This window comes from Lactuca sativa, chromosome 5 (genome assembly GCF_002870075.4).
Source record: "Lactuca sativa cultivar Salinas chromosome 5, Lsat_Salinas_v11, whole genome shotgun sequence".
NCBI lineage: Eukaryota > Viridiplantae > Streptophyta > Magnoliopsida > Asterales > Asteraceae > Lactuca > Lactuca sativa.
Genome location: NC_056627.2, coordinates 172,441,178 through 172,468,653, shown reverse-complemented (window position 1 = coordinate 172,468,653; position 27,476 = coordinate 172,441,178).

Below are 27,476 nucleotides of genomic sequence, written 5' to 3'. Positions count from 1 at the left end.
CAACATCAAAACTCTTTTCAGCCCAACAAGATTAATTCAAGTGGTTACCAATATTAGAGTTATTAGAAGTCTTGGTCCGATCTCCTAATGTTTTCACCAAGTTATAAACAACTATGCAATGAGCATACACAAGTGGATATTGAATTGATTATGTAAGATTATTGGGCTATGTAAGATATATCTAAGATTAATTATCTATGATCAAGACAAATAACTACACATAATTATGATTAGATTATGTTTTATAACACTATTAAAGTTACTATCTTTATTACCTAATCTAAGATTTAGTTAATCACTAGCTCAAGTAATTTAATGGTCAGAAACAACTTGGTAAACAATTTCATGAAACTAAAGTTATCATTCAGCTACACACAAATTGAAATCTAGGCAACAACATCTAAACTAATAACATGCTAGGTATTGATAAATAAAATACAAGTTAAACTAACTTCATCAAAATCCATGCAAAAGTAAAAACCAACACATAATATTAAGGTTCATCATGACTAAACAGAAGCCTAATGAATTAGCTCATAATTGTAGGAAAGAAACACATAAGCACATAATAAAGTAAACTAGACATGATAAATCTAAGCAAACTGAATGTAAGATGTGATCTCTTGCTACAATCTTTTAAACTCTTGATCTTCAATATTCTTCTCCTTCCAAATTTTGATTTTCTCAGGTCTTTGTCCTAAAATTTTTCCTTAATCTCTGGATTCCTCTCGAATTGATTTATTGTCCGATATATGTTGTTTTCATAATTTCACTCTTCACGTTGTAACCATAACATAACGTGAACTCAGTAATTATTTCGTATTCGCCAAGGAAACTTGCACCTTTACATGCTGCAATCTTCTAGAACATGTGTCTCGGTGTGAGAGACTATTTGTCACGTTGTGAGCTTTAATTTCACACATGGGATCAAGATGCTTCCATTTGCCACGCCGCAAATTTCAGATCCCCACGCCGTGGGACTTATTTTTGCATGATCTTTTCTCCTTTAAGATCCTAGATTGAACTCTAATCCTCCAAATATCTAGCACTTTTCTATTTCACTCCCTTTTATTCAAGAATGTCCTCTTTGGCTACAACATAGAATTTAACTTAATAAGTACCAAATATATTTTCATTTTAACAAAATATAGATTAAAATGTTTTAAAATAATGCCTAAAATTGTGTATAAATATGGCAATATCAAAAATACCCCACACTTGTCTTTTGCTTGCCCTCAAGAAAAACTTAATTTTCAATATATCACATAGAACCATTCCCACCAACATCACACAAAACAATCCAAATTGAACCCACTAATTACATGTTATCTCAATGCATGTATTTGTGTTTATATATCCTAAGTACCTCCCAGTCCGTAAATACGTACGATCCTCATAAACGCTTCCCACTTATTTTGAACAACATCCATTTTATGCATCTTTCCAAATCCATCCCCAAAAACTTTCTTAACCTCAAGATAATTTTTGCTTAAGCTCCCAAGCATACATATGGAAAAGTAACATAGAAAGAAAAATTACAAATAAATAACTACTTGGCAATTTGCCTTATTTCTCCACTTTCTTGAACTTGATTCTTCAATATTTTTCTTCATATTTATTTGATATTCATAACTTGTAAGCTCTTATTCACTCAAATTTTGCAACTTTTTTTCTATTTTTTTTCATACTCACTTTTTTCACTCAAATACTAAAACTCTTAAAAGGAAAAACATATATTTAAGCAACGAAACTTAAATGCAACCCTTATCGGTTAGAGGAATTAGTCTATAGTGAAAGGACTACATTATTTATCTTGGATACATTTTTGATACATGATGCTAAGCATATCATATCCCTCAAACTACACACGATTACGTTTTTGTCTCACGATTTCACTAAGACTGGGAAGCCACACATACACTATAACAAATTGGTTCAACTAAATCCTAGGGTTCTCCTCCAATCATCCCACGTAAAAGTAGCAAACTAGCCCAAATGCCATAATATCAAAATTTTAAAATGACTCGATTTATTAGACTATTTTTGCAAATCTATTATTTTTTTTTTTAATTTCTAGCATTTTTTACTTTATGCTTGAAAATCCTTTTTGACCCCCTACCGAACACTTATTTCATACAATGCCCATATTGTATGTATAAAATAATTTGAAAACATAAGAAGAACTAAAATGGAGAAAAATGAACAGTCTCCTCTAGGGTAGTAGTGGCGAGATCGAATCTGATTCTAGTGGGAAAGCTTGAACCTCTAAATTTTTTTTCTAAAAACTGGACTCCTGCTCTTGCTCGTGAATGTGCCGGGTAAAATGAACCAAAGACTAGCATCTTTGAAAAAGTGTGGTTCAAAAACTTCAAAATAATGCCCTCTTATGTGGTCACGACGTGATAGTGTAGAAATCACGTCGTGAGATCGATTCAAAGAACATGTAAAACATGATCATTTGGAACGCCACGACGTGAAAGTAAGGCACCAAGGTGTGGTAGCTAGGATCGTTAGATCTAAATCGTGTCAAAATATTCATCACGACCTAACCTAGTGTTCGTCACGTCGTGAAAACTGGAGGGTCACAGAATGCAATTTTGTAGATATGCTCTTTTTTATGGTAAATCCTCCATTTTAGCTCTTAATTGCTTAAGACCCATTTTAATATCTTAGTTTCTTTTGTAACGTCTCTTTACTCTCTTCCTTAATCGAATGACACCCACACTTATCAAAAGTTGTGCTCTTCGGTTTTAGATGCTAAACTCTCACACGACTTTTTCTCTTGATAAATAAATAACTCTGCGATTAAAATTAAACCAAAGATCCTAGAAGTGAAATAAGAAAACAAATATCATCCATCCGTTTACAAAAATAAAACAAATTTAAACACACCAAAATAAATAAAACCAAATATAGAAACTGAAAATAACGAAATAAAATTAAAACGGATAATCATTCGTTCTTCATCTTCATCCCCTCGTGCTCCACTAGTTCTGACCATAAAGTTACCGGGCGACAAAAGTTTTTATGATGTTGGTATGTAAGGTGCTTGTGTTGGCATGTTGAGCGGGCACTCGATGTGAAAATGTGAATATATCTCATCCAATGCTTGATTTTGATAGTTTACACCTCCTCTTATATTATCTAAATAATGACCAACCCGACTTTGAAATGGGTCGGTTGGAAATCCTCCAACCAGCACATCTTTTTGTTGCGGTTGTCCTCTTTCACCCCTTACTCACATGTTTCTTCTTCCCCTTGGTCTCAGTTGCTCTTCAGGTTGCTCAAGTGGTACCACTTCATCTTCCGCGGGTATACCATAAACTCCACCTAAGTTCACTACAACACATACAAGTCCCAAAAATTGAGTGGTGAGTTTAGTGTCCTTAAAGCATGTCATAGTATGAACACAACCCAAGATCGTGCCAAGCTTATAAAAAAAATGTCCCCCTCTCACCCCCCTCCCCGGTAATAGGAATCCTAACCCTTGAATTGACTGCTTTATCTCCAAAAAACCTAGCCAACATGTAAGTGATGAGGCGATCTAGGAATCACTAAATAGGTGACCGAATATGACCCTTTCTAGCATCCCTTGAGTTATAATCGTAATTGGAAATTGTCTTCCAAAACTCGACATCTATTGTTCCGGTGGTAAAGTTTCTAAGACAAGCTGGTAGAAACAATGGAAAGTATGGAGATCCCGATTCCTCTTTGGGGTATAATCCCATTATTCTCGCAAACTTCACAAGACTGCACTCTCGGTACTCTTCCCCCAATCAAAATGCAAGAGCCCTCCCATAAGTCGGGTCCACCATGCGCCCTTCAAAGTTTACCGTAGAAAAGAGTTCAACTGAAAGTTCACTATATATTGGTTCTTGGATTATGAAAATATTGTGCCAACCATTGCATGTAAATGTGAATCCATTCCAATGTATCTTTTGGTCCAATATTTCTCCAATTCTTCTAAAATTCTAACTCCTCTCAACCAAGACCAATTGATGATAGGAGCATTAGCAAACTCGCGGTTATGCAACCAACCCAACCGATTAGTGTAGTTATTCAAGATATCATGCAAAATGTATTCAGGGAACTAATAAAGCGGGTGAAGATTTGAGACATCAATGTCTCCTTCCTCTTGCTGACTTGCTCTTTTAGGCCCCATGGTTTTGCAAAAAATAAAGAAACCAAGGCACCAAAAACAACCACGACGGTTAAGTTTAATAGAAACATAAAATGGCTTGTTGTTCAATATTCACGTCATGAAGCTCAAAGCTCATGTCATGACTTCGGTTCGTTGACAGGGGTGAAATTGGTCATCATTCACGCCAAATCGAGTCAGATTAACACCAAGGGTTCTGTCTAATTGTCAACTCAAGGCAATTATTCATACTTGCAAACCCAATTTCATAGAAAATTTCATCAATTCTACATAAAAAAAACCCTAAATCGAACCCTAGGGGTTTACTGCACAAAATCAATAAATTAAAGGCATTAGATGAAAGATTCTTACCTTGGATGTCGATTAAACACGAAATAAAGGAAGGAAATAAGGGAGGTTAACTTAGAATCGAAGTGGGGACCAAGGTGGGGTTTTTCTCTTCTTTACGTCGTAAGTGGTAGAATGAAAAGAATGTTCAACTAGTTTATGTATAGGATAAAAGTGGAGTCTGGTCCCCGCCATGTCATGTTGTGACCATTAATGGTCACGTCGTGAATTTTGATATTAAGTACAATATCAAGTTTTTCTTGGATCCCAATGTCGTGTGTGACATCCCCAATTTCTCGGCCAGAAAAGACCGATCTGTTTATGCTTTGTTTTATAAATCAGAGTAATCGTTTAAAGAAAACGGTTGCGGAATTTGTTCCCAAAACAAGATATGATAAAAACTTATCAAAACATTTCTCAAAGAGAATGTATTTTCATTAAATAATAAAACCTCGGGATGTCATGTTCCGATATAGACACATAAGCATAAACAGAACATACATTCATTTACTGTAGTGATTTACATCTCCTTTAATCTCTCAGTGCAAAGCAGCTTCGTATCGATACCTGTGATATCATTAAACTGAGTGGGTCAGGCTTGGGAGCCTGGTGAGCATATAGGGTTTTCAACCCACAATAATACAATTATTATATATAATTATCAAACAATCAACCCAATTACCCATCCCCATTATCTTCCTTACTCTTAAGGGTCTACCCTAAGAATCATCTATTTGTTCACTCCGTAATAGGCACTAAGACAATAGCTTCCAGGATTCTTTATTAGGCACTAAGACAATAGCTGCCAAGGCTCCTTCATAGAGCACTAATTCCATAGTTGCTATGGTTCATTCATCGGGTACTAAATCCATACCTACCGGTGTAGGTACTAAGTCCATAGCTACCAATGTTTATCTAACAGTACTAAATCCATAGCTACCGGTGTAGGTACTAAGTCCATAGCTACCAATGTTTATCTAACAGTACTAAATCCATAGCTACCATCGTCTATCTAACAGTACTAAATCCATAGCTACCGGTGTAGGTACTAAGTCCATAGCTACCATCGTCTATCTAACAGTACTAAATCCATAGCTACGAACGTTTGTCTATATGGTACTAAATCCATAGCTACCAAGGTTCATCTATACAGTACTAAATCCATAGCTACCAAGGTTCATCCTTCGTCTCATACTCAAACTCATCCGTCATCACACAACGACTAATTCGTCTACCCATGTTCTACCCAACATATTTGTAGATATAACATACATATACAGTTTAACTCATTTAAAACCTATATAAAACATCCATTCCACGCTTATTTTAAATAAACGACAATATATAAACATATAACACGTATATCGTAGAAAATACTTAATACTTATGTGTTAGAAGAAAGTAACTATACACTCACACCAAACATATACTTAATACATTCAAACAATACTTGTATTAAAATCATGTTTATGAAAGGGACTATACACCCACGCATATAAACAACTTTATATTATACACATAGCACGTATTTCATAGAAAATACTTAATATTTATGTGTTAGAAGAAAGTGACCACACACTCACTTGATCAGAAGATGATCGGACAACACTACGACTTGTAGAAGTAGTATTCTTCGGTGAAACCGGGATCACTTCACACACCAGGTTTCTCGCGGGCAGAGCTTCGGCTCGGAAACTCTTTTCTTCTCGGAAACTCGGCTGGCCCTTCAAATCTATTGATAGGGCAAAATTGGCCCTTGCCACATCGTGACACCTTTTTCCACGTTGTGGGCTTGGTCATCACTGCATGCGTCATCGCAAGTTGCGTTGTGTCAGAAGACCTGCCACATCGTGGCACTGCTTGCCACGTCGTGGTCTCTGACACAGCTTTGGGGTTCGCGCCCCGAACTTCAGAAATTCATAACTTTCGCATACGAACTCCGTTTTCGATGTTCTTTATATCGACGTGTACGTCAGATTATGCTCTACAACTCTCGTTTAGACTCCATTGGCTAATTTTGAATTTATTTTTAATATATTATAAATATATTACTTATATATTATCTTTAGTAGCCCGGGACAGGAAAACTCTGTTCGAAATTCATAACTCCTTCATCTGAACTCCGTTTTTGTCTGGCTTTTTATCGTTGGACTACTATCGAAGATATCTTCGAATCTCATTTGGATCACTAAGGATAGATATCTATCTACCTTAAATTCACTATTTACGTCGCGCTGGGTCATGCCGGTTCTGTCGCGAAACTTCGACAGGTCATAACTTCTTCGTTATAACTCGGATTTTGGTGTTCTTTATATGCACGGAAACCTTGTGACATATACTACAACTTGGTTAAGATTAATTCTTCTAAATAATCTTCATCAAAAAGTCATTTTTGATGCTTATCGTCTCTAAATTGACTAGCCCGGATCTACGGGCGTTACATCGTGGCAATAAAAGGCCACGTCCTGGATGTTAAAAATCCATTTAATTTTCTTTAAAGAAAACTTACCACTTACTTTGTGATCCTAAACTTGATTTTAACAAAAGATGACTAATCCTAAGAAGTAAATAGAACAATACAAATCAAATAAACTAAAAAGAAAAAGGGAAATAAAAATGAAAACTGAGCTCGGGTTGCCTCCCGAGAAGCGCTACTTTTGATAGAGTCATAATATAGGCTCCTTCCTGTCTACGTTATGCCAATTGGGATCAGAATCTCCCCCAAGGAATTTCCTTTTGTAAGCCGCAACCCGTCTTCTATAAGCTTTCTTCAAATTCTCTTTCTTTCTTAGGTTGTCATATGCATCGTGTTTTCTTTTGACTCCTTGCGATTTTTCATCTATTGTGCTCTTCCTTTCCTCCTCAACCGGTTCCTTCATATCCACTTCCATTTTGTCAAGCTTTGTCTCCTTGCTATCTTGACATTTCTCTTCAACTCGAGCTTTTGGTGTGGTAAAATCAATAACTTCAAAAGTGATGGGAATTGAGGCTCTAGGCCTGGTATGTTTGATTTCTTCTTTTGGTATTGGCTTTTCCTGAGTTTGTACTTCTTCTTCCATTAATTGTTCTAATTATTCAAGCTCATTATCTTCATGTACCCCATCCATAAGAAATACTTCGTCTTTGCCTTCGAGTTCTTCGATCTTTCATCAACTCCGAATGTAATCTCCTCTTTCCCACTTCATAATATAAGTTTGGATTCTCAAATATATATTAATGCTCTTACGGTATTGAGTAGTGGGCATCCAAGAATAATTGGTACATCTTCATCCTCTTTCATATCCAAGACATTAAAATCAATTGGAAAAATGAATTTTCCAATTTTTACCAATAAATCTTCTACTATGACTCGAGGATAAGTCATCGAACGGTTTGACATATGGATCGACATTCTTATGGTATTCAATTATGGAAGTTCAAGCTTTTGGTAAAAAGAATAGGGCATCAAATTGATGCTGGCTCCCGAATCGGCTAAAGAAAATGTCTTCATGGAATTTCCAAACTCGCAGGGCAAAGTGAGGCGTCTAGGATCTCCCATGTTTGTTGGTATTCCTTCCATTATAATCGTTGAAAATGGTTCATTAAGATCAACCTTGGACATCTTTTCTCATTGTTGGCAAGTGTTGAGAAGATGTTGAAAGAATTTTTCATACCCGGGCATCTTAGCTATAGCTTTATTGAATGGTATATTAATTGGAATTCCCTTTACTTGGTCGATGAATTTCTTATGCTCTAGTTCCAATAGAGGTGCCCTTGATCGAGAAGGATATGGTAACGGTGGCTAATAAGTCTTGACCAAATAAGCATGTGTGTGATTTTGCTCAGGCTACGCTGTGACAGAGAGCTCGTTACATCAATAAAACTGGGTGCCAATTTGTTTGTCTTCTTTTGGATGTGGAATAGGCTACTTAATTAATTCATTTAAGATCAATAGAGTCTCAAAGATGGTGTCTTCCTTAGCGAAAATGGCCATGACGTGAGGTTTTGGTTTTGGATTTGGATTTTTAAGTGGCAACCGATTGTTTATGAGATTGGTTAATTGATCCAATTGATTCTCGATGTTTGAAATCGCGACATGTTGGTTTCTTATTGTAGCATCATTCATGCCATATCTTTTCTCAGAAATGGTTACAAAGCGTGCAAGCATTGAATCAAAATCAGATTTGTTCACGGGTGGTGGTTGTTCTTTTTGGGAGTAGCCTCATCCGATTTGCCGATACTTTTCTTCTTTTTCCTTCTTGTATTCATCATAAGGCATCCATTCGTTCTTGGGCTTCCACCGATCTTTATCTTGCCAATCACCACTCAAGTAGCATACTTATGCCTTTTTGATTCCCGCTCTCATCTAAATCATAATCTTTTTTCAAGTGTGGTATACTACAATTGTCCCACCCTACTTGTATGACATGTATAGATTGACCCATCTTGGTCATCCTTCGGTTCATATTATTGAGTTTCGCCACTACCACTGTGAATTCCTCCGAAGCTCCATTGCTACTTACCTTACCTCTTGTAATGTACTCTCTAGAGTGCTTCACGAATTCTTCTATTAATTCCTTGATTGTGGCGAGATTTTTCTTTGTCATTGGTCCCTGAGAATCTTGAATTTTCTTTCTGCACATTGAGATCATCTTAAGAGCAATTTCTTAGCAATCCCATATATATCTCCCAAGCTTTATATAAAGATCCACCATTTTCTTGTTGAAAGTTAGCAATATTCTTCTTCGACCTTGAAACACTTAAAGGTGTAATGAACTCTTGAATGAATTATTCTCGAATGTTGGCCCATGTTCGAATGGCTCGAGGTGGAAGTGATTGAGCCAGTCTTTTGTTGCTCCTTTAAAATTTACCAGAAGCATCCTCAACAACACCGATTCGTGCGGAACATTAGGAACATTAATGTAATTTGAAATGTCCAAAACTTCCTCAATATGCTTGTAGACATCTTTGTAATCCTTCCCATAAAATGGAATATCCTTAAGCATAGTGAGAATATGCCCCTTGAGTTTGAAATTGGTGGCTGCTGGAATTTCGGGTGGTACAAGACCGAACTCGTTGTCGTTACGTATCCACTACTTGTACTCCTCCGTCGCCATCTCCTCTATATTGGCCATTTCTTCTACTTCTCTTTTGAATTCGTCTTCTGAATCATCCTCGATTCCTACCTCATAACTAGTTCCCTTCTTATATGGAGTCTTCTCAAAGCTTTCAAAACCCTTGACTGATTGAAAACCATTACTTGATTCATCGACATTTTTATCATTCTTCTTATGGAATGCGATCTTTGGATCTTCAAGTGGTGGTATAATCAAAAAGTTGGATCCCCTGGTCATATATTACTGAAAAAAAAACAAAAGAAAAACCATAAAAACGAACCAAAATGTAAATAAACGAAAAACTGAAAACGCCAGTTCTCACGTCGTGTTAGAGGGTCTGTCACGTCGTGAACACTTTAAAATCAAAAAAACTATTTTAAACAGAAAATTAACTTTTTGAGGTTTTTACCACACAAAAATATTGATAAACCTAAAACAAGTAAATTAAAAACTAAAATAAGTTGTTCCCCAACAACGACACCAAAAACTTGATGTGCAGATTTATACCTAGTATGTGACAACCCGAAATTTTCATTTGTATAAACTCCGCAAATCAAGCACATAAAAAATTAGCCAAATTCATCTCAAAACATTTTTGGCCGGTTTTAAGTCCGTTTGAGTATTTTATTATAAATTTTTTTCGTCAAACGAGCAATTAAATGGAAGTGTCCGTTAGGAGTGTTATGTAGCAAATAACCATTTAACACCTTGACTAGGTGTTTACGACCAAAGAAGGGAGTTTGGACCGTAAAATCTCTTTGGCATGGACTCATACAGATAGCATGAGTTTACCCTCCATTCCCCATTTTTCACTTCCTAGCTCAAGAATACCCAAGAAATTCTCTCAAGTATCATATCACACTTCCTTCAAATCCGCCAAAATGTAAGTGTTTCTTACCTAGATTTGTTGTTATAACACTTAATACAGTGTTTATACTCGATTTCATCCATGCAAATCTCATCTTTACTTAGATCTTCAAGTGTTCATCAAGAACACACACTAGTGTTCTTGGATTCCAAACACTCTTTCGGGCTTATATAAGTTACACTCCTCCCGTCAAATTATTTGCTTAGAATACATGTTAAACCATGGAAGAACATCAAGATCCCCAAGAAAACATGAGTTTACGGTTTGGGAAGATCTCCCAAAACCGTAAACACCTTCCAATAGTGTTTAAGTGCCCTTAACACCTTCTATGGCTTGTATAAGTGACTAGAACCTTGCATGCATAAGATAGAAACACTAAAACACGAAAGGAATGGGCAAACATGAGTTTACGGACGTAAAACCATGTGTTTACGACCATAAACTCCCAAGGACCGTAAACTCCAAAGAAGGGTCATTTCGAGCCCCAATCACTTCCTAAGCTCTTGATTCGAGTCTAGCATAATTCCTTGAGTGGTATAAGACTTTTGAACACCCAATGGCACCACTTCCAGGAGTTTACGGCCATAAAATCATGGGAGAAGTGGTCTAGAAACCGTAAACACCCCTAAGGGCCACCATTTGAGGAGTAAAGTCCAATGTGAGGCCATACTCTCTTTATATGCAACCCTTGGTACTCCTAGCACTTGTAGCAAAGTGTTTTCATGCTTTAGGATGTCCTTACTTGCATAATTAGTTGTTAAATGACTAATTAGATACTTAAATGCATCAGTACATGTTAAATAGGATTCGCGGGTGTGTTCAAGTCCTCACTTGACACTTAGCATCCTATACCGTCCGTTCATCCGAATCACCCACGTCAGGTGAGTTCATACCCCTAAATCAACCTTTTAAATGATTTTAAATGCTTTTATTGGGGGGGGGGGATACAAGTGAAACTACTAAGTTATTAGATCAATCACATGTGAGTAATAACTGTCTAGCAAATAGATTTCTGCATGTTAAACTGTTTTATCCAGCCAAAAGGTTTTCTAATCTTGTTTTTATAAACTGACATCAAGTCATAAATTCTTATTTATAGATTTTCCAAAGGTTTTATCAAAAACTTCCTTTTTATACTTTTATATTGTCAAATGCATGCCTATATATGTATAGTTATATAAGTAATGTTTGAAGGACTTAGGAAGGCTAGCTCGCTTTAATTCCTTTTCCTTGTTTGGATGTGGCTTTAGGGTATCGACTATCCGTCCGAAGGTCGTTTCAATATTAGTTATATATCATGTATACATATATAGTCATAAAAGTTCCATCAAGTAATTCATCACCTTTGGGTAGCAAAGGCATCTAGATAACCTCTCGAGTAAACTATTATAGGTATAGTTTAGAAACCAACCATAACATTCATGAAGGAGAACATAGTTATATCTATATTCTAAACACTTATACTTTTTAATAAAGAGAAAGGTTATAGAATTCAAAAAATGAGATACATCCTCATGACACGGATTCCACCGTTGTCAAGCCGGTAACCAGAGTCTCCTGGAGGGAGACCGGGCATTGTGTGTATAGATCTATATGGGACAAACACTCCCACATCCTGACTGCTAGCTACAGTCCCGACCAACCAAGCCAAGGTGTGAAAAATGTCACACTCATTCCAACGCAAGTAGGTCGTCAAGTATTCGATTGTCAATCAGTATGGTTACGAGTATCTTTACGTTTACCTTATAATTCATGGCTTTAAGGTAATAAGTATTATCACGGTATTTTCTATATATGAAACCATCATAACCTATTTTCCTAGTTATATACTAGGTCACATCATAAACCTTTAAACCAACCCACCTAGGATTAAAGGCTAGTTTTAGACCCTCCTAGTTATATGGGTCACCCATTGAAATGTTTTAATAATCTCTTAAGATTGTTTAGACATCTCCATTCTCGCACAAACCCCTTTATAAAACCTTACCCACTTCAATAATCAGCAGAAGAGTCGATTCAGACCCAGAAGAGGTTCATTGAGAAGGTTTCCAATTAGGAAATAAATGAATAGGGAAGAGACTATTGGAATCACCATGTGCCTATACCTTTTAGGGACATCGGTGGGAAATTCGCCTGAACTTCTGAGATTCCAGTCATCCACCATGAAATAATGACACTCAGTGTCAGAATCGGAATCAAAGGTAAGGCAGAGAAAAAATTCAATATGTCTACAAGAGAAAAGAACCCTAGGTAAGTACCCAAAGAAAACCAACGCCGGTTCCATTCAATGATAAGAGGTGTACAGAGGGAGCCAATACATGGAACCCGAGAAGTGTATTTTCCTCCTTATCTTCACGCTAATAAATCCATAAAATAATACAATTTAGTGAGTTATTGATTACACTACTCACACTATGTATTAGGCAAATCGTCTTTCCCGTCGCGATTAAATACGAATAGATCGGATCTCAAAACCTCGATTGAGAGTGTTTAGCCATAAGTTTTCATGATCCTCTTTCTCCTATGATCTTTGTTCCAAGCTGCAGTTTCAGCAGCCGTAACAACTGTCATGGCTCACCTGAATGCTAACAAAGCCAATGTTAGCAGGAGCCCTATCGGGAATCCCGATCAAAGCAATGGACAACAGCAACCGGCACCAGTGTGCAAAGCCACCCGAGAACCCCAACCAAATCCACTGAAAAAAAAAAGTTTAAGAACAAGGAGGGAAGTACCTCGACTCAAGGACCTTCTGAAGGGCAACGAGCTAAAGTGGTCAATGCCTCTGTCAACCCTCCCGTCTCGACTCCAAGAGGACCATACCTAGGAAACCTTCCCTGTTGCAGCGTGACTACCATCATCATGGTATCTGTCGAGAACTCTTTTGTGTTAGGTGCAACATGAAGGGGCATGCCGCTCACTTCTATAGAACCCCGGTTGAGTTCATTACATCAACCACCAATGTGGGGACCAGTCCAGTATGCCACCTATGTGGTGAAATTGGGCACCTTAAGAGGGACTATCTAACTGAAAGGAATGACAAGGACGCAGGAGGAGTCTAACCCTAATGCCTAAGGGAACATCAAGGAACCCAGTAGAATTTTGGTACGTCTCTCAATCCTAAGTAGCTAACCGAGAACTTTAATAAATCAACCCTAATTGTAAATTACTTCCTCGTTAAGTCGAAAGTCGCAGCATTGTTGTAACACTCAAAAACCCATCAGGTAAAGCTATGATGGCTTAGTATATACGTTAAGGCCATTTATAATTAAGATTGATAGGCCTCGAGTGAGTGATGCTCCCTTATCTCCTGTTCCTTGTTTGGTTGTGGATTTAGGGCGGAGTTACTCAGTCAACAGTCATTTTAATGTTAATTATACATGACTAGTGTATATTAGGCGATCATAGGGAGGCATCGTGAGAAATCCATTCATGAAAAGTACATTATTCCGAAACATCAGGACCCCCTAGAGTTCCGCGTCAATTTTATCGGTCCAAGTATACGTGACAGTGATACCATGGACGAAACCCAAGACCCTAAGAACTTGTGTGCCCAGTACAACACATGGTCCTATCGATTTTCATTCCATATCATGTCAATGTTTTTTAAATTCGACACTGCCATCAATCATGGTTCGACTTGGTGCGACCATGTGAAAATTCCTAGTGCTGTGTAAAGAGAACTTTCACCATAGCCTATTCATCAAATAAAGGTTCTTCCGAACGTAATAAGAAAACCTAATGCGAACCGTCAGCCGTCTCTCTTATCCAAACCATCCGAAGTACCCAGGAGAAGGGTACCACACACTGTTAACCAACCCTTTCTTAGACATTAAAACCAGAAGCGGAAGACACCCAGATTCTCCGGAAGACAATAACCGCCCGAAACCTACTCAATATACTTCCCCAGAAAGGCTGTTCGCATCACACAATTAGGTTCGTGAATCAAGAGAAAGAACTCATGGGATTAACTTAATACTACTTAGTATATGCATTAGAGTGGTATATATTTTAGATCAATAAGATTTAAGATGTGTGCTTCCTCCCTACTCCCTGTTCCTCGTTTTGTTGTGGGTCTGGGGTGGGGCCACACATCTGAACATCCCGTCAAATCCCAATTATATACGACTTGCATACACCGAGTATTAGTGATTAATTCGAGTATGACGTCGACCACGAACCTTATAGCAAGACCCTTCATCATATCCCATAGAAAAGGAGCTAGAGTAGAGAGAACCATTATGGGTCGAGCTACAAAAATGACAACAAATTCAAAATTTGTTGTCATCCCGGTTAAGACAACATAGTAGCAAACACCCTTGGTTAGGAAAGTAACTCAAGTCATAAGAGTCAATAACATTGACTACGACCATCCATTCACGCTTAATCCCACAAACTAAGCATCTCAGCAGGAGACCCAGAAACCTGAAAGATGCGACAGGTTAAACTCTGGGGAGAATGGATCAAGAAATTAAAGGTTCTGTGTAGCAGGATCCATTCCTATCCAGGTTAAATCTAAATGGAGAAACCCGGTAGCATTAGAAGAGTAGTTGCAAGGGATACTCGTACTACTCAGGCACTTCGTCCATCCAGTTATAGACGAGTAGTGCCTAGGACACACCGGCTCCTCATGCGAGAAAAGTCATCGTCACCCTATAGACGATCGACCGCATTCATCGAAGTGAATACTTGACTGCTAAGAACCACATGACCACCTCCGCAACCAAGAGTACTTGAATAAAGTAAAATGGTATGTTGCGTTACGCCTTATAACCCAGATCATATAGAGATTATAGAATCGACACCGGTCTAGGTGCTATTCGATGGGTTATACAAGAACATGCACTTCCTATGAGCTGGAGAGAGAGCCGACACCTTATTGGGGCATGTCTTAGAGATTTGTTGGGCTACTAGGTGTTCCAAAGAATACTATCTCTAAAAAGATAGTAGAACCACCTCCTGAAATAGCCAACCATTTCAAAAATCCCTAAGGAAGAAGTTAACCCTGACCAGGGACTATTATCCATGAAACAGCAAAGCGAGTAAGAGAATGATTCTTTCCAGTTGGGAATCATACTATGAAAGCATCTATTAGATGATAATGAAAATTTAAATGTTCTAAGCATCGTCTGGTAAGACCCCCTATTACACCGACTTTGAGAGTTTTCGTTAGAAAGACCTCGAGAGTCAGAAGTGCAGGTCTATTTTTGCACTAGGTTGAGATATATGTCCCGTAACCAATAGATGCAAGTGTATAGCCAATACATCCGATGATCCGGAAAAAAAAACCTCCGAAAGCCAACCATTAGGAAGTACGAATCCGAAGACGACCTAAGCCTTCTAAAAACCAACTCGGAGAACCACACCCCATTAAAAGAGAACTTTTTGAACTTTAGAATGGCGATACGCCAAGTGATGATCTAACCATGGAGGTACATTATGTTCTAAGTACTGAAAAACTCTATCTTCCCAAGAGTTTAGGACCATCCGAGATTCTTGATAAGAATTGGTCCAACCCCCGTCGGACTTCAACTACTTCTGGAATTCCATGAATTTCACCCAAACCTATCCACGTCTTAGACTTGAAAAAGTGCTTGTTCGACGCGACTCTCAAAATCCCACTCGTCAAGATCGAAATCAATGAGAGCCCAACTTCGTAGAAGAATTTATAGGGATCATGGACCGAGAGCTCAAGCTACCGAAACAAATCTGCATCCCGTTAGTAAAGGTTCGCAGGAACGCCAAGGGAAGACCTAAATTCACCTAGGAGCAAGAAGACCTGTTGAGTCTAAAGCATCCTTATCTTTTGAGTCGCTCAATTGCATCTGTGTGTATGCTTGGACTCTAATTTCGGGACGAAATTCCCTCTAACGGGGGGATGATGTGACAACCCGAAATTTTCACTTGTATAAACTCCGCAAATCAAGCACATCAAAAATTAGCCAAATTCATCTCAAAACATTTTTGGCCGGTTTTAAGTCCGTTTGAGTATTTTATTATAATATTTTATCGTCAAACGAGCAATTAAATGGAAGTGTCTGTTAGGAGTGTTATGTAGCAAATAACCATTTAACACCTTGACTAGGTGTTTACGGCCAAAGAAGGGAGTTTAGACCGTAAAATCTCTTTGGCGTGGACTCATATAGATAGCATGAGTTTACCCTCCATTCCCCATTTTTCACTTCCTAGCTCAAGAATACCCAAGAAATTGTCTCAAGTATCATATCACACTTCCTTCAAATCCGCCAAAATGTAAGTGTTTCTTACCTAGATTTGTTGTTATAACACTTAATATAGTGTTTATACTCGATTTCATCCATGAAAATCTCATCTTTACTTAGATCTTCAAGTGTTCATCAAGAACACCAAGAACACACACTAGTGTTCTTGGACTCCAAACACTCTTTCGGGCTTATATAAGTTAGTACACTCCTCCCGTCAAATTATTTGCTTAGAATACATGTTAAACCGTGGAAGAACATCAAGATCCCCAAGAAAACATGAGTTTACGGTTTGGGAAGATCTCCCAAAATTGTAAACACCTTCCAATGGTGTTTAAGTGCACTTAACACCTTCTATGGCTTGTATAAGTGATTAGAACCTTGCATGCATAAGATAGAAACACCAAAACACGAAAGGAATGGGAAAACATGAGTTTACGGCCTTAAACCCATGTGTTTACGACCGTAAACTCCCAAGGAGTGGTCTAAGGACCGTAAAATCCAAAGAAGGGTCATTTCGAGCCCCAATCACTTCCTAAGCCCTTGATTCGAGTCTAGCATAATTCCTTGAGTGGTATAAGAATTTTGAACACCCAATGGCACCACTTCCATGAGTTTACGGTCGTAAACTCATGGGGGAAGTGGTCTAGAAACCGTAGACACCCCTAAGGGCCACCATTTGAGGAGTAAACTCCAATGTGAGGCCATACTCTCTTTAGATGCAACCCTTGGTACTCCTAGCACTTGTAGCAAAGTGTTTTCATACTTTAGGATGTCCTTACTTGCATAATTAGTTGTTAAATGACTAATTAGATACTTAAATGTATCATTACATGTTAAATAGGATTTGCGTGTGTATTCAAGTCCTCACTTGACACTTAGCATCCTATACCGTCCGTTAATCCGAATCACCCACGTTAGGTGAGTTCATACCCCTAAATCAACCTTTTAAATGATTTTAAATGCTTTTATTGGGGGGGGGGGATACAAGTGAAACTACTAAGTTATTAGATCAATCACATGTGAGTAATAACTGTCTAGCAAATAGATTTCTGCATGTTAAACTGTTTTATCCAGTCAAGTCATAAATTCTTATTTATAGATTTTCCAAAGGTTTTATCAAAAACTTCCTTTTTATACTTTTATATTGTCAAATGTATGCCTATATATGTATAGTTATATAAGTAATGTTTGAAGGACTTAGGAAGGCTAGCTCGCTTTAATTCCTTTTCCTTGTTTGGATGTGGCTTTAGGGTATCGACTATCCGTCCGAAGGTCGTTTCAATATTAGTTATATATCATGTATACATATATAGTCATAAAAGTTCCATCAAGTAATTCATCACCTTTGGGTAGCAAAGGCATCTAGATAACTGCTCGAGTAAACTATTACAGGTATAGTTTAGAAACCAACCATAACATTCATGAAGGAGGACATAGTTATATCTATATTCTAAACACTTATACTTTTTAATAAAGAGAAAGGTTATAGAATTCAAAAAACGAGATACATCCTCATGACACGGATTCCACCGTTGTCAAGTCGGTAACCAGAGTCTCCTGGAGGGAGAGCGGGCATTGTGTGTATAGATCTATACAGGACAGACACTCCCACATCGTGACTGCTGGCTACAGTCCCGACCAACCATGCCAAGGTGTGACAAATGTCACACTCATTCCGACACAAGCAGGTCGTCAAGTATTCGATTGTCAATCAGTATGGTTACGAGTATCTTTACGTTTACCTTATAATTCATGGCTTTAAGGTAATAAGTATTATCACGGTATTTTCTATATATGAAACTATCATAACCTATTTTCCTAGTTATATACTAGGTCACATCATAAACCTTTAAACCAACCTACCTAGGATTAAAGGCTAGTTTTAGACCCTCTGAGGCGTGTTGTTCATTCAACACCACCCTGGGGTTTTTATTTGACCCTTTTTGGACTTTGCGAGGCGTCCCGCCTAGAGTCTATGTTTTGTTTATTTTTAGACTTTGTGAGGCGTCCCGCCTGGAGTCTATGTTTTGTTTATCTTTAGACTTTGAGAGGCGTCCCGCCTGGAGTCTATGTTTTGTTCATCTTTACACTTTGCTAGGCGTGTTGTTCATTCAATACCACCTGGAGTCTGTATTTATTTACCCTTTTTAGACTTTGCGAGGCGTCCCGCCTGGAGTCTATGTTTTGTTTATTTTTAGACTTTGCGAGGTGTCCCGCCTGGAGTCTATGTTTTGTTTATCTTTAGACTTTGCGAGGCGTCCCGCCTGGAGTCAATGTTTTGTTTATCTTTAGACTTTGCTAGGCATTTTGTTCATTTAATACTACCCGAAGTCTGTGTTTTATTTATTTTTAGCCATCAGCATTACTACTGAGGTAAAAATATTATTTTCCCTATTACTTGTGATTATGATTTTCTCACATATTCTTTAAAGTATAAATCATATTTTGATAATGATAGTACCTTTAAGGGGAAAATGTTTCTTAAACATAAAACAAATGGGTCTTGGTAGAAGACTGCTTTTAATAGAGATACTCCTTGGTTTAAACATAAAACAATTGGCTCTTGGTAGAAGACTACTTTTATTAGAAAATATAGGATTTTCTGGAAGGGATTCTAATACTCAGTAAACTCAAATCACCATCATTGTGTGAGATTATTTTTGAAGTAAAACATGTATTTATACCAATGTCATTAAATACTTATGAACTCACTAGCATTAAAATGCTGATACTCGCTTTTAAAATAACTTGTATTCTCAGGTCATAAATAGACAGGTACACTCCGGGAGCTTTTACGAAGTCAACATAGTACCAAGCTGTAGCTTATGTTATCTCCTATATCTACTTTGATGTTATTGTAAATGTAACCTATGTAAAATTATTACTATTAATGCAATGGTTGTTGTACTTTGATTACTATACTGAATATGTTCTGATACTTGACATGACGTCCTCCACCCCAGAACGTTTCCGCCGTTCCAGTTTTGGGGTGTGACATAGTAGTTTTAAATTTATAACCTAACAAAACTTATCTTCTAATACACTTATAGGAAGTGTACCAAGTCATATTATAGTATAGAAAAGTAAGTTGGGTCTTGAACACATGAAATGGCATTTAGCTAATAAAATAACAACTAAAAAATAATATAAGAACAATAACTAAAATGGGGGGGGGGGTTATTTGATTTTGTGAGTTCAAATTAACTTAACTACTCAATTAACTCAAAACCAAACAAACAACTAACTAGAGAATATTGTAATAAGTAGAATGAAGACACTTCTATTTAGCTTTGATCCCCCCACCTTTTTCCTATGGTTAGTTTCAAGACATGGATTAATTCAGTTGATTACTAATATTATTAGAAGTCTTGATCTAATCTCCTAACGTTTTCACCAATTTATGAACAACTATGCAATGATCATACACAAGTGGACACTGAATTGACTATATATGATTATTAGGTTGTGTAAGATATATCCAAGATTAACTAACTATGATCAAGACAAATAACCAAACACAATTATGATTAAATTATATTCTTTAACACAGTTAAAGTTACTATCTTTATTACCTAACCTAGGATTTAATTAATCACTAGCTCTAGTAAATTAATGGTCAAAAACAACTAGGTAAACAAGTTTAAAGTGATCATTCAACTACACATAACTTGAAATCTAGGCAACAAGATTTAAACTAATAACATACTTGGTATTGATAAATCAAACACAAGCTAAACCAACTTCATAAAATACATGAAATAGTAGAAACGAGTAACACATAGGATTAGGGTTCCTTATCAAAAAAAGAAGAAGACTAATGAATTAGCTCATAATTACAAGAAAGAAACACATAAACACATAAGAAAGTAAAGTAGACATGATCAATCTAGGCAAATCGAATGTAAGATGTGATCTCTTGCTATAATATTCTAAACTATTGATCTTCAATCTTCTCCTCCTTCCAAAGGTTGATTTTTATAGGTTTCTGCCCCAAAAATCTGTTGGATTAATGTCTAAGTCCATAACTATAATTGGTAAGACTTGACCCGACCCGACATGGTCCATTTGGGTTGCATGGCATCATGCATTTGGATAGACTATAATGAGAGAAATAACACTTAAGGTTGGTTAATATATTATAAGTTCTAATATATTAATAAGGTTATTTAATTATTTTTGATCAGGAATTAATTTGGAATTAATTAAGTGATCAAAAGGAGACTAATTAAATATATGGGTTGATTGTGTAAATCATTCATTCTTATATATGTGGGCTTGTGATCCAAGATTCCTTATGTTGGACTAAGTCCATGGGGTGACCCATGGATACTCCATGGAGGTTAAAATCCATGGAGCATAAGGAATGGATAAAGTTATTAGTTACATGGTGTAACCCTAATAGCCACCATATAAAAGAATCCCATGGCTCAAGAAATCGTGCACCGGTGTGTGAATATCAGGGCTAGATGATTTCAAGAAGTGTTTTATTTTCTCTCAAGTCAGTCCATGTGCATTTGGTGTTGTGTGAACCATTTGAGGTGTCACACTTGGGGCACTAGGCACTCAAGCTTCATGAAGACAAGTTACATCAAACAAAGGTATGCATTCTATCCATTTGATTACCCAAGTATCAAGTATTGTATGCTAGATAGGGTAATACCTTGGAAAGTTCGTATTTGCATGTATAATAGAGAAAACATAGATTCAAGGTATTTAGGGTTGCATGTACACTTAGGAGTGTTAGAATGCTCAAAACCCAACAAAATCGTCCTTAATCTTTGGATTCCTCTCAAATTGATTTATTATCCGATATATGTAGTTTCCATAATTATGCTCTTCATGTTGTGACCATAAGGGTATCACAATGTGAACTTTGTAATTATCCCGTATTCACCAAGGAAACTTATACCTTTACGTGCATCAATCTTTTGGAACATGTGCCATGACATGAGAGGCTATATGTTACGTCGTGATTTTGAATTTCACAAATGGGATCGAGATCCTTCCATTTGCCATGTCGTGGATTTCAGATCACCACATCGTGGGACTTATTTTTTCATGATCTTTTCTCCTTTAAGCTTCTAGTTTCAAATCCAATCCTCCAAGTATCCAACTTTTTTCCATTTTAGTCCCTTTTCTTCAAGAATGTCCTCTTTGGCTGCAACATAGAATTTAACTTAATAAATACCAAATATATTTGCATTTTACCAAAATATAATTTAAAATGTATTAAAATAATGCCTAAAAATGTGCATAAGCATGGCAATTTCATGGTCCATATACCGGCCATGTACCTAAATTTTGAGGATACCATATAGAGTTGGCGGCTCATTAACGCCAAGGAAATCCCACCCTTCATGTATGTGAGTTCTATATCCATCCTGCGACGTGCTCTCGTATTCTCCGCTTGTGGTGGATCTTGCCTCTATACCACCTCATCAGTCTCAACCAACACCATCCACCTGTATTTATAGGGTTTTGCTGCAAAATACTCATATACCTCAAATATTGATCTATGATCAAAGTCCACAGTGTTATGTTCAAAGTCCTCAACGCATCCCCTATCAACAAACCATAGCGTCTAGAGATTTTCATCATAATATGTTCTCCTTGAAAGGACTTCCTGGTTCATATTTTCTTACTCAAGTAGGAAGCTAAAACATAATGAATATTGACACTCTACTTCTTAAATGGGCACCAATGTGGGAAGATGTTGATTTCTAAAACCTTGTCAAACTCAGATCGTTGCTGGAGAGAGGTGACAACAAGGTGATGCAACAAATATTAAATTGTGTTCTTAAGTTAGGAAGCCTTATTGAGCCTCGGATCCTAACTACTTGTGGCAATAGAGTTCCAGTGCTCAACAACATCGAAATAAGGAGGGCCAAACTTTAGGCATCTAGTAAACAACTGGAGGAAAGCATGATCTTGTGTTTCTTTCTCGATGTAAAGACCGCATGAAATCAAAAATTATACAAGACTGCATTCTCACTAAATCCCTTTCAGTTTGAAAGTAATACACGGTACTATCGAATTATTCACTCCTAGATGGAAGCAATAGGTAGTGAAGAATTTGATGCTAGACTCCTTGTAGGTGGGTTCATAAAGGTGAAATAATCTTGACCATCCTCGATAAAAAATATGGTATCCATATTTGGGTGGTAGTATTCAACCAAATTCTCTATTAATTTTTTGAAGATTCCTACTCGTTCTGCTATTACTAAATCTAGATCATAGTGTGATATGACTCGCTTAACGCAAAGACTTTTCATATATTGTGTTTGGTCTAAATTTGTGAAACGAATCCAATTGGTTACGGAGACTTCTTGTTGCTATTGTTAAACTCGCAATTCAGTTCCCGCCCATGACATTTTTATCTGGAAAATAACAATATCTATTAAGGTAAGAAAAAGAGAGAAAATGGGTAACTAGACGAAAATCGCGACACTATTGTTCATCAGTCGGGTGTAATGGGAGAATATTCTAGGATTGCGACATGTTGTTAAAAGATCTCGATGTGATTGGCGCACAATCAATTTTGAAAAATCAAATTTCCACTTGAATAAGCTTGATCTAACTTATATTTTCCGAAAGAGTCTTAATATACCAATTTACGAGTGTAAAAGAATAAAACAATTGCACACGCAAGCATTAATCATGGAACAACAGTGTGAAATTGCAAACCCTGTATGTTTTCATCAAATACTAACAATGCAAAGATTTATACTCTGAATGTTACTGAAGTAGTTACTATAGAGGTATCAGAAACATACCTTGGTGTTGAAAGTGCAAGAAATTCCTAAATACTTGGTGAATTTTTGAAAAATCATCGGAGGTGTGTTATTTGAGGTGAAAAGTGATTAGGGTTGAAAACCCGGTTATATGTTTTTTGAGGTGAGATTAAATTTCACATGACTAGATTTTGATATTTGGGACTTAAACCTTGTTAGAAGTTTGGGGCTTCATGTTGCATTTGAAATGTTCTCGACACAATCTTTCTCAGTATCCAAATAATTTTAAGTGTTGATTGTTTTTTAATTGTAGGTTTAATATAGACTATGTGTTTAAATGTGTGTCAAATGCTAAAAACATCTAACTAAGAAAATAAATGCTAAACTAAAAACCAAAAAAATTTGGGTTACCTCTCACAAGAGCATCCTTTTGGATTCATTAGCTAGACTCTACTTTGTACTTAGTTTGTTTCAAATCTGTCAAGGGATATGTCATCTTCACCTTCTCTTGGATTATCTTCGGTGATTTGTGCCTTATATCGTTTAACTTTATGACCATTTATCTTGATACTATCTCTTGTTTTTCCAAATGATTTGTCCGCTACGTATGGGAATACAAGCTATATAACATATGGTTATGTCAATTGTGATTTTCTTTTTACTGAAAATAGTTTTAATCTAGAGTTTATAAGAGCACTTTTCTCCCGCAACAAATTCCCTATTACCCTTCATTTTTGAATCATGTCTTATCTTTGTAAATCATAAAGTTAGATATGCATTGTTTCTTAATTCTTCTTACTTATTCTTTTGCAGTAATCTATCAGCTCCAATATCTGAGATTTCCAAGTTGCAATTCTTTAATGCCCAATATGCTTTATGGTCTAATTCTATTAGGAGATGACATGCCTTTCTATATACTAAGCAATATGGATTTTTCCATATTGGTTTCTTGAAAGAGGTACTAAATTTACATTATCCATCATCTAATTTTTCCGACCACTCTCATTGATTTGATCACACTGATCTTTCTAAGATCCTTTTAGAGCTAGATTTGTGATTTCTGTCTCAAGCTTATTTGAGGATGATAAGGCGTTGAGGTTCAATGGAGAACACCATATCTTTGTAAAACCTTACTCACGAGGTGGATGCAAATATGATTCCCTCTATCACTGATTAAAGATCTCGGTACTTCAAAACATGAAAATAACTTCTTCAGGATTTCTACCACTATACAAGCATCATTTACCTGTAACGCTTGAGCTTTTTCTCATTTAAATAAAGGGATGGACCCATAAAATATATTCCCCATACATCAAAAACTTCATAGATTTGAATACCCCCTTAAGACATTTTGTTCCTTGTAGAGATCTTTCTTGATCACTGGAAACACCGCACCATTTTCTATTGATCATCATTGAAGATACTTTGCCAATATAATCCTATTACTAAGACTTTCCTAGTTGTGTAACCAAGCCCATGGTGTCCTCCTTTCTGCTCACCATGACAATGTTTTAAGATATCCTGGATTTCTTTTCCAATAACACATCTTCCATTTATCCCATCAGGGTGATTTTTGAACAAATATAGGTCATCCCAAATATAATACTTCAAACCAAAAGAAAATTCTTCTTTTTCATATTAGAAATATTTTTTTAACAAAATTCCAGCTATGAGGTAGTTTAACATATATGAATACCATGGAGTTTGAATGCTTATTGCCACCATATATTCATCTAGGAATCTATCATTTATTTCTACTTCATCTAAGTCTTCCAAGTTAGGATTCTCCAATTGTGATAAATGAACTGGTGCTACATTTTCTAGTCCCTTCCTATCATGGATTTCAATATTGAATTCTATCAATAGCAAGATCCATCTAATAAGTCTTGGTTTCGAGCCATGTTTACTAGTGAAAAACTTCAATGTAGCATGGTCAATAAAAATGATTGTTATAAAAAAAATAGGTAGGAAATAAATATATCAAAGGAAAATACTACATATAACAATTCTTTATTAGTTGTAATGTAATTCTCAAGAGTAGGGTTTAAAGTTTTGGTAGCATGGTATATTGGCTTAAAACATTTTTTGATTCGTTGTCCTAACACTGCTCCTACAACATAATCACTTGCATCACACACTAATTTGAAAAGGTAAATCCCAATATGGGGAAACTACAATTAGGGAAGAAGTTAGCATGTGTTTAAATGCATCAAAAAGATTTAAACATTCATAAGAAAATTTGAATTTGGCATGTTTTAACAAAAGTTGTGTTAAAGGACGAGTGATCTTCAAAAAATCTTTTATATATCTTATATAAAATCCTTCATGCCCTTGAAAACATCTTACATTTCATGATAGTTTAGGATGGTTATATTACATTGGTTTTAATCATTGCTTTGTGCACTTCAATCCCTAGTTTAGAAACCATGTGCCCTAGGACGATTCCTTCTTTTACCATAAAATGACATTTTTCCCAATTTAGCATTATGTTTGTCACACCCCCGGCCGCAGACAGAAACGCTGAGGTGCACGACGTAAATTAGTGATCACAATTATTGAACATACATTGAACAATACAAATAAAATCTTTTATTATTATAGATATAGAAATCACATTGATAATAACTATTGCTAAATCGCAACGCACGCCTAACAATCCAGCGTTTACAAATGTATGATAAAAATAACGGAGAGTCTTCTGTACGAACACTTCCGACCATATAAATAACCTGTGAACACATGCATTAATATACATCAACAAAATTGTTGGTGAGTTCTATAGGTTTTGATACAAAGTAATTTTATACTAAAAAATGTTTTATAAAATTTATACTCAGGGTTTTGTGACCTATTTAAACACCTTAATCCCCAACCATAGCCTCATTTGTAGCCTCCTTGTCCCAAACCCTAAACTATGAAACCCTAGAGTGCTTTTTGAGTGTGTGAGCCACTTTTCAGTGTTATTTGTGCCTTTTGAAGCTTGTGGAAAAAGAAGAAGTTGGAGGACTCAAGAGAAAGACTGTAGATCCACAAGCTTCATTCCTTTAGCTACATCTTATGGTAATAAAGCCTAAAACCTGATCATTATCTTCTTAGATCTATTCATGACCTCTTTTGAGGGTTTTTGGTCAAAGATTTGCTAACTTGTGGGTAAGGATTGACCCATGAGTTGCTCTTCCAAAACTAGTGCCATGAGAGGTTGTGAGCACATAAAGGTGTAAACTTTATGCCCTTAGAGTCCTCATTTAAGTGCTAAAGAAGTATTTATGGCCTTTTGAGACCAAAAAGGCCATGCATGGAAGCAAGCTTGAGACTTTTAGTGATTATCTGATAGCTAGACCCTAGATCTAAGTTTGCATGCGTGGATTTGAGATACTAAGGCTTTTTAGACAAGATCCATGTCTTTAAGGAATTAAGGTTTTATCTAAACCCTTTAAGAAGAATTATGAAAGGGTAAAGTTGGAAACTTTACCATTAAAAAGGCCATTCCAGTGAGCAAACGAACTAAGGACCTTGGATCCAAAAGATAGGGGCTTGATGTGACAACTCAAAAATTTCCATTAGTTTTAACGTCGAAATTAATTACGTCAAAAATTAGCCAAATTTATCCCAAAAATATTTTTGACCGGATTTAAAGCCGTTAGAATATTTTAAAATAATATTCGTCACGCGAACCAAAATTAAGGCGGTATAATTTAAAATTTGCCGTGATTAATAATAGTTGTGAAAAACCCCGTTCGCGGTTGGTGTCAGGTGAACCCCAGTCAGGCCATCAACTCCACCCTATATAAGAGTGGAGTGGGTTTCATTCCCACCTTAGACTCTCTCTCTCTCTACTTTCTCTCTCTACAAAACGGGTTTTGGTACAAAATCGCCCCTTCGAGCTTCAAATCGGTAAGTTAACCTTCCTAGCTCGTTGTTTATCTCATCTATCTTTCAAATTCGTGGCTTAAACATTCAAAAACCCCAAGAACATGATTTTACGGTCTTGGGAGCATCCCAAAACCGTAAACCCCTTGGAAGTGGGTTTTGATGCCCAAAAACCCTCCCAAACACTTCTAATGCTTAGTGATG